At 36.7% G+C, this 13061-nt stretch overlaps 1 protein-coding gene across 1 annotated transcript in view; it reads right to left on the minus strand.

Annotated features, from left to right (window-relative positions):
* Positions 1–13061, minus strand: part of IL1RAPL2 (interleukin 1 receptor accessory protein like 2) — a 1186660-nt gene that overhangs the window by 277521 nt on the left and 896078 nt on the right. The gene's annotated exons all lie outside the window — the stretch shown is intronic.

Below are 13061 nucleotides of genomic sequence, written 5' to 3' on the forward strand. Positions count from 1 at the left end.
CTTCTTTGTCTCTTATTATAGCCTTTCTTTAAAACTCTATTTTGTTTATATAAGTATTGCTACTCAGGTCTTCTTTTTTTTAATTTCCATTTGTTTGAAATATCTTTTTCCATTCCTTTACTTTCAGTCTGAGTGTCATTGATTTGAAGTGTCTTATAGACAGCATATTCATAGGGCTTGTTTTCTTATCAGTTTGGCTACCATATGTCTTTTGATTAAAGCATTTAATCCATTTACTTTTAAAATGATTATTGATAAGTACATAGTTACTGCCATTTTATTATTCGTATGTAGTTTTTCTTTTTTCTTTCTTTCTTTATTTTTTTTTACTCCCTCTTTTCTTACAGAAGTCCCTTTAACATTTCTTGTAATACTGGCTTGTTGATGATGAATTCCTTAAACTTTTTCCTCTCTGGAAAGCCCTTTATCTTACCTTCTATTTTAATCGTAAGCCTTGCTGTGTAGAGTAAGGTTGTAGATTCTTGTTTTTCATAACTTTGAATATTTCTTGCCAGTCCATTCTGGCCTGAAAAGTTTCCATTGAAAAATCAGCAGACATTCTTCTAGGGGTACTCTTGTAAGTAACTAGCTGCCTTTCTTTTGCTGCTTTTAAGATTCTCTGTTTTTGAATTTTGGCATTTTAATTATGATGTGTCCTGGTATGGGACTGTTTGAATTCCTCTTGTTTGGGACTCTTTGTGCTTCCTGGATGTGTATGTCTAATTCCTTTGCCAGGTTAGGGAAATTTTCTGTTATTATTTCTTAAAATTTTCTCAATCTCTTGCTCTTGCTCTTCTCCTTTGGGTACTCCTACGATGAGGATATTGTTATGTTTCATGTTGTCCCAGAGGTCTCTTAACCTATCCTCATTTTTTCAATTTCTTTCTTTTGGTTGTTCAGATTGGGTGTTTTCTGCTACATTGTCTTTCAGTTCACTGATTTGATCTTCTGTTTCATTCCATCTATAGTTGAATTCTTCTAGTGTATTTTTCATTTCAGTTATTGTATTCTTCATTTCTGTCTGTTTTTTTTTTAAATGGTTTCTACATCTTTTTTTATGCTTATTATCTCTCTGTTGAGGTTCTAATTGAGCTCATCCATTCTCCCCATAAGTTCATTGAGAATCTTTATAACCATTATTTTGAACTCTGCCTCTGGTGGGTTGCTTGCCTCCATTTCATTTAGCTTATTTTCTGGAGTTTTTTCCTGTTATTTTATTTGTGGCATGTTTCTTTGTTTTCTCATTTTATTAGCCTCTTTGTGTTCATTTCTATGTGTCAAGAATGTTTGTTTCATCTCTCGGCCTTGGTCAGATGGCCTAATGTGGAAGATGTCCTGTGTGGCCCAGTGGCACACTCTCCCTGATCCCCTATGCTGGGGCTTCTGGACATGATTTCTGTGTGGGTTGTGTGTGACCTTCTGTTGTCGCCAAGACTTTATTGTTGTTAGTACATCAGTGGTTGGGATTAATACTCAGGCTAACTAATTGTGGGAATTGGCTGCACCTACTGGATAAGAGTTGCTGTGTGGGGCTGACCTCACTGAATGGGATTTGCCCTAGCAGGCTTGTGTACTTGTTGCAACCACCCTTTGTATGTACCACTAATGGGGCTAGTCAGGAGTTGCTCCATTGTGGTCTGGTGACAGCCTTTGGATATTTTGGTTTTGTGGTCCCTTGGGAGGGGCTCCCCAGTAGGCCAAGGTCAGCACTGCATTTGATTGCTCAGGGCTACCTGGTGGGAACTACAAAGTAATCTGCAGCTCTTTGTTGCCTATGCTGGATCTATAGGTATGTAGAAAAGACAATGCTGTAGGCAGCAGTCCAGTTATCCCCCATCCCTGAACTAGGGAAGTTTAGCAGAAGGACCAGTGTTCTTTCAGGTCTGACACTGCCTTTCAGTTGCCCATAAGTCTCTGAAACTAGATGAGCCTCTAGGTGATATGCGTGTTGGGTGGTACAGGGAACCCGGGAATCTCCTGGGTCTATAGAGTAAATTTCCCCCTGTCACTGCAATATCAGCTTACATGCCAGTGCTGTCTCTGTGGCTCCTTGTACAAATTTCTGATTGTAGCAAGGTCAGCTGCTGTCCATCTCGGGCCTGCAAACACCTGAGCTCTGTTTAAGAATTACTGAGGTATGTGGCTTGAGTTTGTAGCCTGCCATCAAAAGTTTCTCCTGAGTGAATGGGCTTTGTGTGGGCCATATGAACTGAGTGCTATTTTTTACTGCTAATTCATGACCAAAGGAAAGCACAAGATAGGACTCAGTTGCCTGGGAGCAGGCTTGCCACAAGTAATTTGTTGGTTAGTTGGAGTGTTGTCCCAGTGAGGCATGGGACCATCAGGTTTATATAGCACCAGATTTACTGCCAGCTTTGGTACTGCGGGCTCCCGCGAAAGTCACATATCACTGGGAGACCTACTGCCATCTCTGATGGGCCCACAAAACCCCTGTGAACTGCCCAAACGATACTGTATCTCATGCTGGCAGCAGTGATCTTTTCATCATTGTGTTCCCTGAACTTTGCTCACATCACTGGCCAAAGTCTGTTGAGTATGCAGAATGTGCCACCCCAGCTAGTGGCAGGGCAGGGGCAGCTGCCTGTCAACATGCTGCAGGCACTTTGTGGACTGGATGGGGCAGGATCTCAGGTAGTCAAGGGCTGTCAGGCCAATACAACCTCAGTTTTCTACAATTTCTGTGCCTGTGCCTTCCCACAGTAGTCACAGATCACACGGAGATAAGGTGCCACCTGGGGTGGGTCCACAGACCCCTGCGATCCCCCCCCCCCAAGAGATATTGTAGCTCATCCAGGCAGAAGTGGTCTGCCCATAACTGTTTTCCCTAAGATGCACTCATTACTCTAGCCAAAGTCTGTTGTCTGTACAGAATGTGTAACCCCAGAGAAGGGCAGGGCGGGGAAGGCTGTTTGTCAATGGGCTCATGAACTTTGTGGCTTGGATGAAGCAGGATCTCAGGGAGACAAGAGCCATCAGGCCGATTTGGCCTCAGTTTTGCTGCAACTTCTGTGCCCGGGCATTCCTGCTGTAGTCACAGACACAGTGAGTCCAGCTGCCATCTTGGGTGGTCTCTCAGAGTCCTGCACTCCCCAGATGCACTATTACAACTCTTACAGGCAGTGGAGGTCTGCATGCCACTGATTTCCATGCAGTGCCTGCCCTGTGCTAGACAAAGTTCATTATCAATGTGGATTAGGAGACCTGGGGGAAGGGCATGGCAGTGGTGGTTATCTGTTAACAAGCCATCTGGGGCAAATTGTGGGTTTGATGGAACAGAGTCTCAGGGAAACAATGGCTGCCAGGTCAATACAGCTTCAGTCTTGCTGTAACTTTGGTAACAGTTCCAGCAGCAATTTTAATATCCCTTTGTCATGTTAGGTAACACACTCTCAGGTTTAAGAGATTAGGATATGGACATCTTTTAAGAGAGCATTATTCTATCTAGCACACGGAGTAAAAGTTCAGTGTTACCAAAGATAGAGTCCATTCATATAAGTTACCAATAATCAGATCTAGTTTTTTGTAAAATGTACTCAGTGAGATGTCACTGGGTATAATGTATATATGTACACAAATGTATGCATCATATGCACACACATATACACAAACACACACATTTCCACACAAATTATTCCATGGTGAAATGTGTTTAGGAAATGATGGATTCATCAAAACTCAATCCAATTCTTTATTACATAATATTGCAGAGACTTTGCTAGGCCAATATTCACTATAAAATTCAAGATGGGGAGAGGATATGAAGCCTTTCAAAAACTAAACTGATTACAAAATTTGATTACAAAACTTTGTAAGTGTATCTTACTGGACTAGTGGGAACCACTATGCTATGATTTTTGACATCAAGTTCCAGTTGCTTTTAGAGACAATAAGGTCAACTGGATAACAGAGCAATTTGTCTATTCTTTGGCTAGAAAATTCATCTTATCATTGATCTTCACCCTTTAAAATCTCTTAATAGGTTACTAGCTCACTGCTCACTGTCAGTAGAACTCAAAGGCATAGCACACAAACATGAGTATGTGCTTACATGTCTTACTTTATGAAATAAAACATGATTTATATATGTTCAAACATGTTAATTCATAAGAAAATTCTGTTGTTTTTTTTTTCTGTTAGCCAGAGGCTAGTAATGAGGCCCAGTTGTTAAAAGGCTAATCATCTCTCTAGTCTATGCCCACAGTCATTCTCCCAGTTTATAATCCTGAAGTTGGACAATGAAAGGCTGATTTTTTGTCATAAGTTCCTTGAGCTTTTACCGTGGTTGGCTCATTCATTTTCTTCAGTTCTCATCCTAAATGTCACCTCTTCAGTGAAGTCTTCTTTGATCACTTTTTAAGAAGTATTCTCCCTCAGTGAATTCATATCATATTATCTTATTCTTTTCCTTCATAGAACTTAATAGAATCTGTGAACATCTTATACATTTGTTTATCTAATAATTGTGTCTTTCCCAAACTAAAATGTAAGCACCATGAAGGCAAGGACTTTGTTGGTCTTGTTTACTGCTGTACCTCCAAGGCTTAGAACTGTGCCTGAGATACAGCAAGTGGTAAATAAATGTATAATAATTGTATGATTAGTCCCCATTTTGTGAATTACAAAGAGAAATATGAGTTATTGTGGTAAAATTACTAATCTAGTATCACTAACCCTTTTTGTGACACAACTAGGACTATATTCTTTGTCTCTTAATACTTAGAGAAGTGTTCTTTGCTTTACAGAACATAATTTTCTAATTACTGGTCTGTAGATCTACTGTCACTTAGTTGGTAGTTACTAGTCAATATATTCCCCCACTGCTTTGAGAATGATTCTGTAAGCACTGGTGTTTGACCAATGAATAAATTTCCAAGTGTTGGACACAGAGAGGAATGGGAAAGTTCACATTTCTTCCTTTTTATAAGTCAATAGTAAAGAAACAATTTCTTTTTTTTTTCCTTTTATGCCAGCCCCTTAGGGACCTTCTATGGGTGACTCCACTACTATTATTTCCAATTTCTGAAACCTAAGGGCATCTACTGAGGAATTACTTTTCAGAGCTGACAAACATTAGCTACTTGAAGTAAACTTTATGATATACAACTAGCAGTATAGAGGCAATGCAAAATTCAAACACGCGTTTGCATTAATTTTAGTGAAAGAGAAAAGGCTTGGTGAATAAAGCTAAGTGATGTAAATAACATAGCCCCATATCTATAGCTTAGGGTTGTCATTAGCTTTTGATATTGTTTTAGAAATCAGTTATTTCTCCTAATCTTAGCAATATGATCTCTGAAAAAGACCTTAATGTTGAAGGTAGTCCCAAGTATTGGATGGAATCTTACTGTTGGCCTAGTACTGTCAAGTTTGCTATATGGAATCTAGAAGAAATGAAAAAAAAATACCCCCCTCTCCTGCAATCAGGGAGCAACTGGGTTTCACCCTTCTTTTGGGAAAAATAATGAAAGTTAGCTTTATAGAGGGTCATTGGCTTTTTCAGGGAGCAGTACATTTCAATAGAACAGAGGTTTCCGCTTTGCAGACTCCTATGAGAACTACGGTAGTGGCTGTACACCAATGGGACTGGAACCACATTAGGAATCTCCTCTTTCACCAAAGTTCGTTCCCCTTAAAATATTTTCACATTTGGTTTCAGCTATAAATTGCTTTTGTAGAAATGATTCCACTACTAAAAGAGAAATGCAACTGAAATAGGTAATGACTCTTAACTTTTGTAAAATCCTAATACTATTTTGGATTGATAACCTGTGCTTCTCTTAAGTATGTGCTAAATGATTTTTCCTTTTCAAAAATTTTTTTAATTAATTAATTTATTTTTTATAATGACATTCATTAACAAAATCCAATAAGTTTCAGCTGTACACTTTAACAGTAAGTCAGATATATATTTATACTGTGTTCACCTCACACAGTTAGATTTCTTTCTGTCACCACATATTTGACCCCTTTACCCTGTCTACCTTCCCCCTCTTCCATCCCTCCACCCTCTGGTAATCACTTATCTATTGTCCATGTCCATGAGTCTCTGTTTGTTTGTCCTGCTCATTTGTTGTTTTTAGGTTTATATCCCACATATAAGTGATGTCGTGTGATTTTCAACTTTTCATGTCTGGCTTATTTGGCTTAGCATGATTATCTTGAGGTCCATCTATGTTGTCACAAATGGCAGTATTTCAGCTCTTTTATGAGTCAGTAATATTCCATTGTATATATGTACCACAGCTTCTTTAGCTAATCCACCATCACAGGACACTTTGGTTGTTTCCATGTCCTGGCCACTATGAATAAAGCTGCTATGAACATTGGTGTGCAAATATCTTTTCTGATACGAGTTTTCAAGTCTTTGGAGTAAATACCCAGTAGAGGGATTGCTGGATCATATGGTAGATCAATTCTTAGTTTTTTGAGAAACGCCATAATGTTTTTCATAGTGGCTATACCAATTTGCGTATGTTGGACCATCCCTGTGCCTCTGGGATGAAGCCCACTTGATCGTGGTGTATAATCTTTTTTAATATGTTGCTGTATTTGGTTTGCTAGTATCTTGTTTAGGATATTTGTATCTGTGTTCATGAGAGATATCAGTCTATAATTTTCTTTTTTTCTGTTATCTTTACCAGGTTTTAGTAGCAGGGTAATATTGGCCTCATAAAATGAGTTGGGAAGTATTGCCTCCTTTTTTGATTTTTTGGAAGAGTTTGAGGAGAATTAAATCTGAATGTTAGGTAGAATTGAGGAGTGAAGCCATTTGGTCCCGGACTTTTACTTTTTGGTAGGTTTTTGATGATTGTTTCAATTCCCATACTTCTGATTGCTCTATTTTGATTTTCCAGTTCTTCTTGATTCAGTCTAGGAAGGTCGTATTTCTCTAAGCGCTGGTTCATTTCTTCTAGGTTACTAAATTTGATGTTACATACTTTTTCATAGTATTCTTGTATGATCCTTTGTATTTCTACAGTGTCTGTCATCATTTCCTTTCATCACTGACTTTGTTTATTTGTGTCCTTTCTCTTTTTTCTTTAGTGAGTCTAGCCAGTGGTTTCTCAATTTTAGTAATCTTCTCAAATAACCAGCTCCTGTTTCTTTTTATTTTTTCTATATTTTTTCTCAATTTCATTAATTTCTGCTCAAATTTTGATTATTTCTTTCCTTCTACTGACTTAGGCTTCATTTGTTCTTCCTTTTATAGTTTTTTTTTTTTTTTTAAGATGAAGCATTAGGTTATTTATTTGGACTTGTTCTTGTTTTTGGAGATAACCCTGTAATGATATGAATTTTCCTCTTATGACCGCTTTTGCCGTGTCCCCAAAGTTTTGATATGTTATACTATTATTATCATTTGTTTCTATGTATCCCTTGATCTTTCTCTTTACTTCTCTTCTGACCCAGTTATTCTTCAGTAGCATGTTGTTTAATCTCCATGTACTTGCGGCTCTTCCTGCTTTCGTTTTGCAGGTGATCTCTAGTTTCAAAGCATTATGATCCAGGAATATGGTTGAGATGATTTCAAACCTCTTATATTTGTTGAAGATCACTCTTTGTTCTAGAATATGCTCAATCCTTGAGAATGTTCCAAGTGCACTAGAGAAGAATGTATAAACAGCTGTTTAGAGATGAAAGGCTCTGTATATGTTAATTATGTCCAGTTGGTCTAATGTGTCATTTAAGGATGTTACTTACCTATTGATTTTCGGTTTGGATAATATGTCCATATCTGACAGTGGTGTATTTAGGTCCCCTGCTACAATAGTCTTTTGGTCTGTTTCTCCCTTTATTTCTGTTAGTAATTGCTTTACATACTTCAAAGCACCCTGATTGGGAGCATAGATATTAATGTGTTATATTTTCTTGGTGCATGATTCCCTTTATCATTATAAAGTGTCCCTCAGTATCTTTCTTTACCTTTTTTATTTTGAAGTCTATTTCTTCTGATATTAGTACCACTATTCCCGCTTTTCTCTGAATGCCATTTGTTTGAAATACCATTTTCTACTCTTTCACTTTGAGTGTATATTTCTCTTTGGAACTGAGATGTACCTCCTGGATGCAGCTTATGGTTGGGTTTTGTTTTTCGATCCATTCTGAAACTCTCTGCCTTTTTATTGGTGAGTTCAGCCCATTTACATTTAGTGTGATTATTGTAATACGAGGTGTTCTTATAGTCATTTTATCTTTTGCTTTCTGGTAGCTCGCTGTTTCCATCGTTTCCTTGTCCTTGTGTTTCTGGTCTCTTTATTTTGGTTGACTTTTGTTGGTTTTGCCTCTGGTTCTTCTTGTTTCATGTTATATACATCAGTTCTGAATCTTTGGCTTGTGGTTACCATTACGAATATGAAAAGAATAGTTGTATATATACAGTCACCCATTTTCTTCTGCACATGCCTTATCTCCATTCCCCTTTGTGAATTTGAATCTTTGAATTCTCCCGTTTTCAGTCATTGCTGTCTCAATTTGTCCCTATGTATGCTGAATATTCATTACTTTCTTGCTATAGCAAATTTCTTCTTAATGTTTAAGCTTATAATGCCCTGTTCCTAGTAAGGGTTGAACTCCTCTGCTTCTATTTGCCTGATAGTCACCTTATTCCTATATGTATTTTTTTTTTTGTCATTTTGTTTTTGGTAAGTCGACTACTTTATTTCCTGTAGTGCAGGCCTTCTAGTAGAGAATTCTCTCAATCTTTGCATGTCTGGAAAGGTCTTTATATCTCCTTCATATTTAAAGGAGAGCTTATTTAGCTGGATACACTATTTTTGGCTGGTAGTTCCTTTCAGTTAATAGTTTCAATATTTGATTCCACTCCTTTCTGGCTTATAAGATTTGTGTTGAGAAATACAAGGATAATCTAATGGGTTTCCCTTTATAAGTTACCATTTTCTTCTTTCTGGTTGCTCTGAGAATTCTGTCTTTGTTGCTGATTTTTGATAACTTTAATACAATATTTCTTGGTAAAGGCCTTTTTGGGTTGAAATAATTGGGTGTTCTGTTGACTTCTTGAATTCCAAGCTCCAGCTCATTCCTTAGATTTGGGAAATTCTCATCAACTATTTCTCTGAAAATGCTTTCTAATCCCTGTTTCTTTTCATCCCCATCAAGAATGCCCATTATTCTTATGTTTCCTCTCATGATGGTATCATCTAGTTCTTGTATTTCTCTTTCATTATTTTTCATTCTTCATTTTCTCTCTTCTTCCTTCTGATTTGTTTCTAGATTTCTGTCTTCGATATCATTGATACTTTCCTCCATTTGGTCGACTCTATTTCTATTTCATTTTTCAACTCTTGCAGTGTTTTTTTGTTTGTTTGTTTTTTGTTTTTTTTGTTTTTCGTTTTTATCTCCAGAAGATCTATTCTGTTCTTTTTGAGGGTTGCAATCTCCTTGCTAAAGAACTCATTCTGCTCATCAAGTTGTTTTTACAATTCCTGCAATTGTTGATATGAATCATTTCGGAACTCACTGAGTTTTTTCCGAAGTACCATCCTGAATTCTCTATCATTTAAGTCGCATATTTCTATGTCTGTAAGTTTATTTTCTGGAGATTTTTCTCTTTCTTTCTGAGATGCCTTTTCACCTTGGTTGTTCATGGTGTTTAATGGACTATTTCGCCTCCTGGGCATTAATGGAAGTGTATTCTGTTTTTTTTCCAGAAAGAAGATTTATTTTATAAAGGTCTCTCTTTAGCCTGTTGCAAAGGTGCTTTTATTTTGGTTTCTAGTAGGTGGAGTCTAAGCTGCTTGGATCCCTGCTTTATATAAAGCTTTAATAATGCCTATTTTTTTCCCTATAGTTGTTTAATCACTCTTGCTATCCTCAGTCTCAGTCCTTGTCAATGTTAGCGACTGTTTTGGTAGCTTTTGCTCAGATTTCCCTTAGGCTCAGTATTCAGTCTGATATATGGGGGGGAGGGTCCCTCTGGCTTAGGGAATGGAGTCTGTGGTTCATCCTTGGTTTTGCAACCGCAGCTGGTAAAAATCATCTGTTGTTTCTGCCATCCCCGCTTCTCTGCTGTCCATACTTCTCTGCTTTCTGTCCTGATGACTGGGCATTGCCACTGGCCATGTTGAGCTCCCAGCTCTCCCAGCCATGGTTGTACAGGGAACTTGTTGCATCTTTTCCCTTCCCCTTTCCTCTTACAGGGAGATCCAGCTATGAGAGGCAGCTTCTTTGTTTCTCCCAGTCCACCACCCAACAACTGGGGTTCTGACCTGTGGTAGCTCTTATGCGCAGATCCCACACTCAGATGTGCTGTTTTGGTATTTTTATTTGAGTTTTAGATGTTCAGCTTATTATTGTTTCCAGGAAAGAGATCTTGGAACATTTCTCACTCCACTATGTTTCTGATGTCACTCTGTTTTTTTCAATATTAACATTAAAATGAATTAAAATTAAATTTTTAATTAAAATTTTAGAAAATTGAAATAATTATAGATCCGTAAGAAGACTTCAAGACTAAGTTTGATGAATACAGAACCATCAACCCTATTTTTGAAATGAATCTAGAGAATGCCCATACGTAGTAAAATTCCTTCTCAAATGAACTAAAAAATTAGTGCAACTTTAGTTATTACATTGTTCATTTCTGCATTCTACACTATCATCACATGCACAGTCTTTAAGTCAGATGTTCCTGTTGTGTGTATATAGTAGCAGAGAGTGGTAAAGGTGAAAGTTATCAGACAGAATTATCCTGAGTAATCTATGCTTTAAAAAGAAGTCTCATGATACATTATTTTGATCTTCTCAGTATTGTATATTTTGATTTGATGTTCATTCTATCTCTTTTTCATCATTCACTGATGCTGTAAATAAGAGAAGATGTAAAATGGCAGACACTGAATATTATACACTGTTGAAAAGATTAAAATAGTAGAGTCGAATGTTGATATTTATAATTTACAGAATATATGAGGCATTAAAATTCAAATAACTCTTTCTCTTGACAAATAGAGTAAGGACAACATGAATCCATTTGGGATATAGGCAAAAGAAATAAAACAATGCCAGAACCCAATTTCTTTCTTGGTTTCCTAAGATGATGTTCCATTTACTTATTTTTCTACTCATGAGGAAATCTGGAAAACAAGTTATGTTTCCTTCAAATGTTAGCTTGAAAATATCAAAAAAGAGAAAAATCCAAGAGTAGATCATATTTTGTTATATAAAGAGATAGCAGGAGTGTGGTATAAAAAACACTGGCTGACATGGTATAACTGTACCTCAGATTTCATATACAAATTAGTTGGAGGACCTTAATGTCACTTTTCTTCTCTGGGTTTGAATTTACTCATGTGAAAAACAATGATAATAGACCAGAAGCTCTCTTAGGATCTCCATAGCTCTAATATCTTGACCTCTCATTTGATCTTGTGATTTATAATCCAAATTTCCTTCCAGACTTTTCCACAACAGTAGTTTCCAAAATTGTCACCAAGAATTAAGTACATGTAGTTTCTCCTTTTGAGAGGTAGAATCGATTTCCTTTCTTCCTGAATTTGAGCTTGCCTTGTGACATGCTTTTACAAAGAAAATATGGTGAAAATGATGCCCACTCCAGGCCTATTTTTTAAGAGGCCTCATATCTCTGCTTGTCTTAGAAGAGAGTCACTAAGAAGTTGGACTAAATAAGTGAATAATACAATATGTGAAAAGAGAAGCCATGTAGAGGATAAATGAGGTGCTTCTGACAAAGGCCAGCACCAAGGCCCCAGAAATATGAGTGAGGATATGATGAGTGTTCCAGGCTTAGCCAAGCTCTCAGTTGAATGCAACTGCATGAATGACCACAGCCGAAATCATGTGCAGTAGCAAAACCACCCAGCAACTCTCAGCATTATAAGATATAATAAAAGATTGTTTTTAAGCAGCTAAATTTGGGGGGATTGGTTGTTATAGAACAGTAGATAATTGAAATGCCCACTTCAGTAAATGACATCTTTTTCTCACTCAATTTTTCAAGTCTGAAACCTGAAAGACTTTCATTACACTACTCTCTCATCACCCCATGTCTGATATATTTTCAAGTCCACTAGACTATAAGAATCTTGAAGGCAAGAACCGTGTCTCTCTTGGTCATTACTGTGTTTCCAGCACCAAACACAGTGTCTGAAACATAGTAGGTTAATTTGAGGGAAGTGCTATTTATCTTACCTCCAACAACAGCTTATTCTGTGTCACCTTCATCATTTGTTTAAAATACTACAATAGTCTTTTAACTAGAGTCTTCATTAACAGAAGTTGGGTGAAGGGTATACAGGAACTCTGTGCTATTCTTGCAACACTTCTGTAAGTCTAAAATTATTTCAAAAATAATGTATTTTATATATATATACAAAATTTATTAACACCTTTTATATATAATATGTATATTATATATATACATGTATTATATATATATACATACATATATGTGTATATATATAATACATGTACGTATATGAATTACATCATAATACTTATTTGATTAGAACTCTCCTATGAGGTTCTACATGATGTGACAATTCCTTACCTTTATGATGTCACTTTTTGTCATCCTTACTTCCATTTCCACAGATTACAACATTCTAGCTATAACAGATTTAAGTCTCTCAAATATTTTCAACTTTTTCTCTTCTTCAGGATCTTAAAATGTGCAATTCCCTTTGCATAAAACATATTCTCCTCAATTTTCACGTGGTATTTCCTTCGCATCCTTTAAGTCTCAGCTTCTAAACTTTCAGAAACCATGCATTTCTACCCATTCACAACCTAATTAATGTTCTCTCATAGAACTCTCTTCTTCCCATTCATAACAATTAATCGCAATTTGTAATTCCACATTCTTGTAAAACAGTATGTTCATTTACTTAATCTCTGTCACACCTATTAGAGAGTAATAACCACGAGAAAAGAAACCATATCTGTATTATATCCACAGTGTTTTGAACAGTGCCTATACATCATTAGCAATCAATAAGTCTTAGCTGAGTGAGTTAAATCTAATAAACCTTCACTTAAGTTACCTATTCGTATGGAGTACTAAT

This window comes from Pteropus vampyrus, unplaced genomic scaffold, assembly GCF_000151845.1.
Source record: "Pteropus vampyrus isolate Shadow unplaced genomic scaffold, Pvam_2.0 Scaffold419, whole genome shotgun sequence".
Taxonomy (NCBI): Eukaryota; Metazoa; Chordata; class Mammalia; order Chiroptera; family Pteropodidae; genus Pteropus; species Pteropus vampyrus.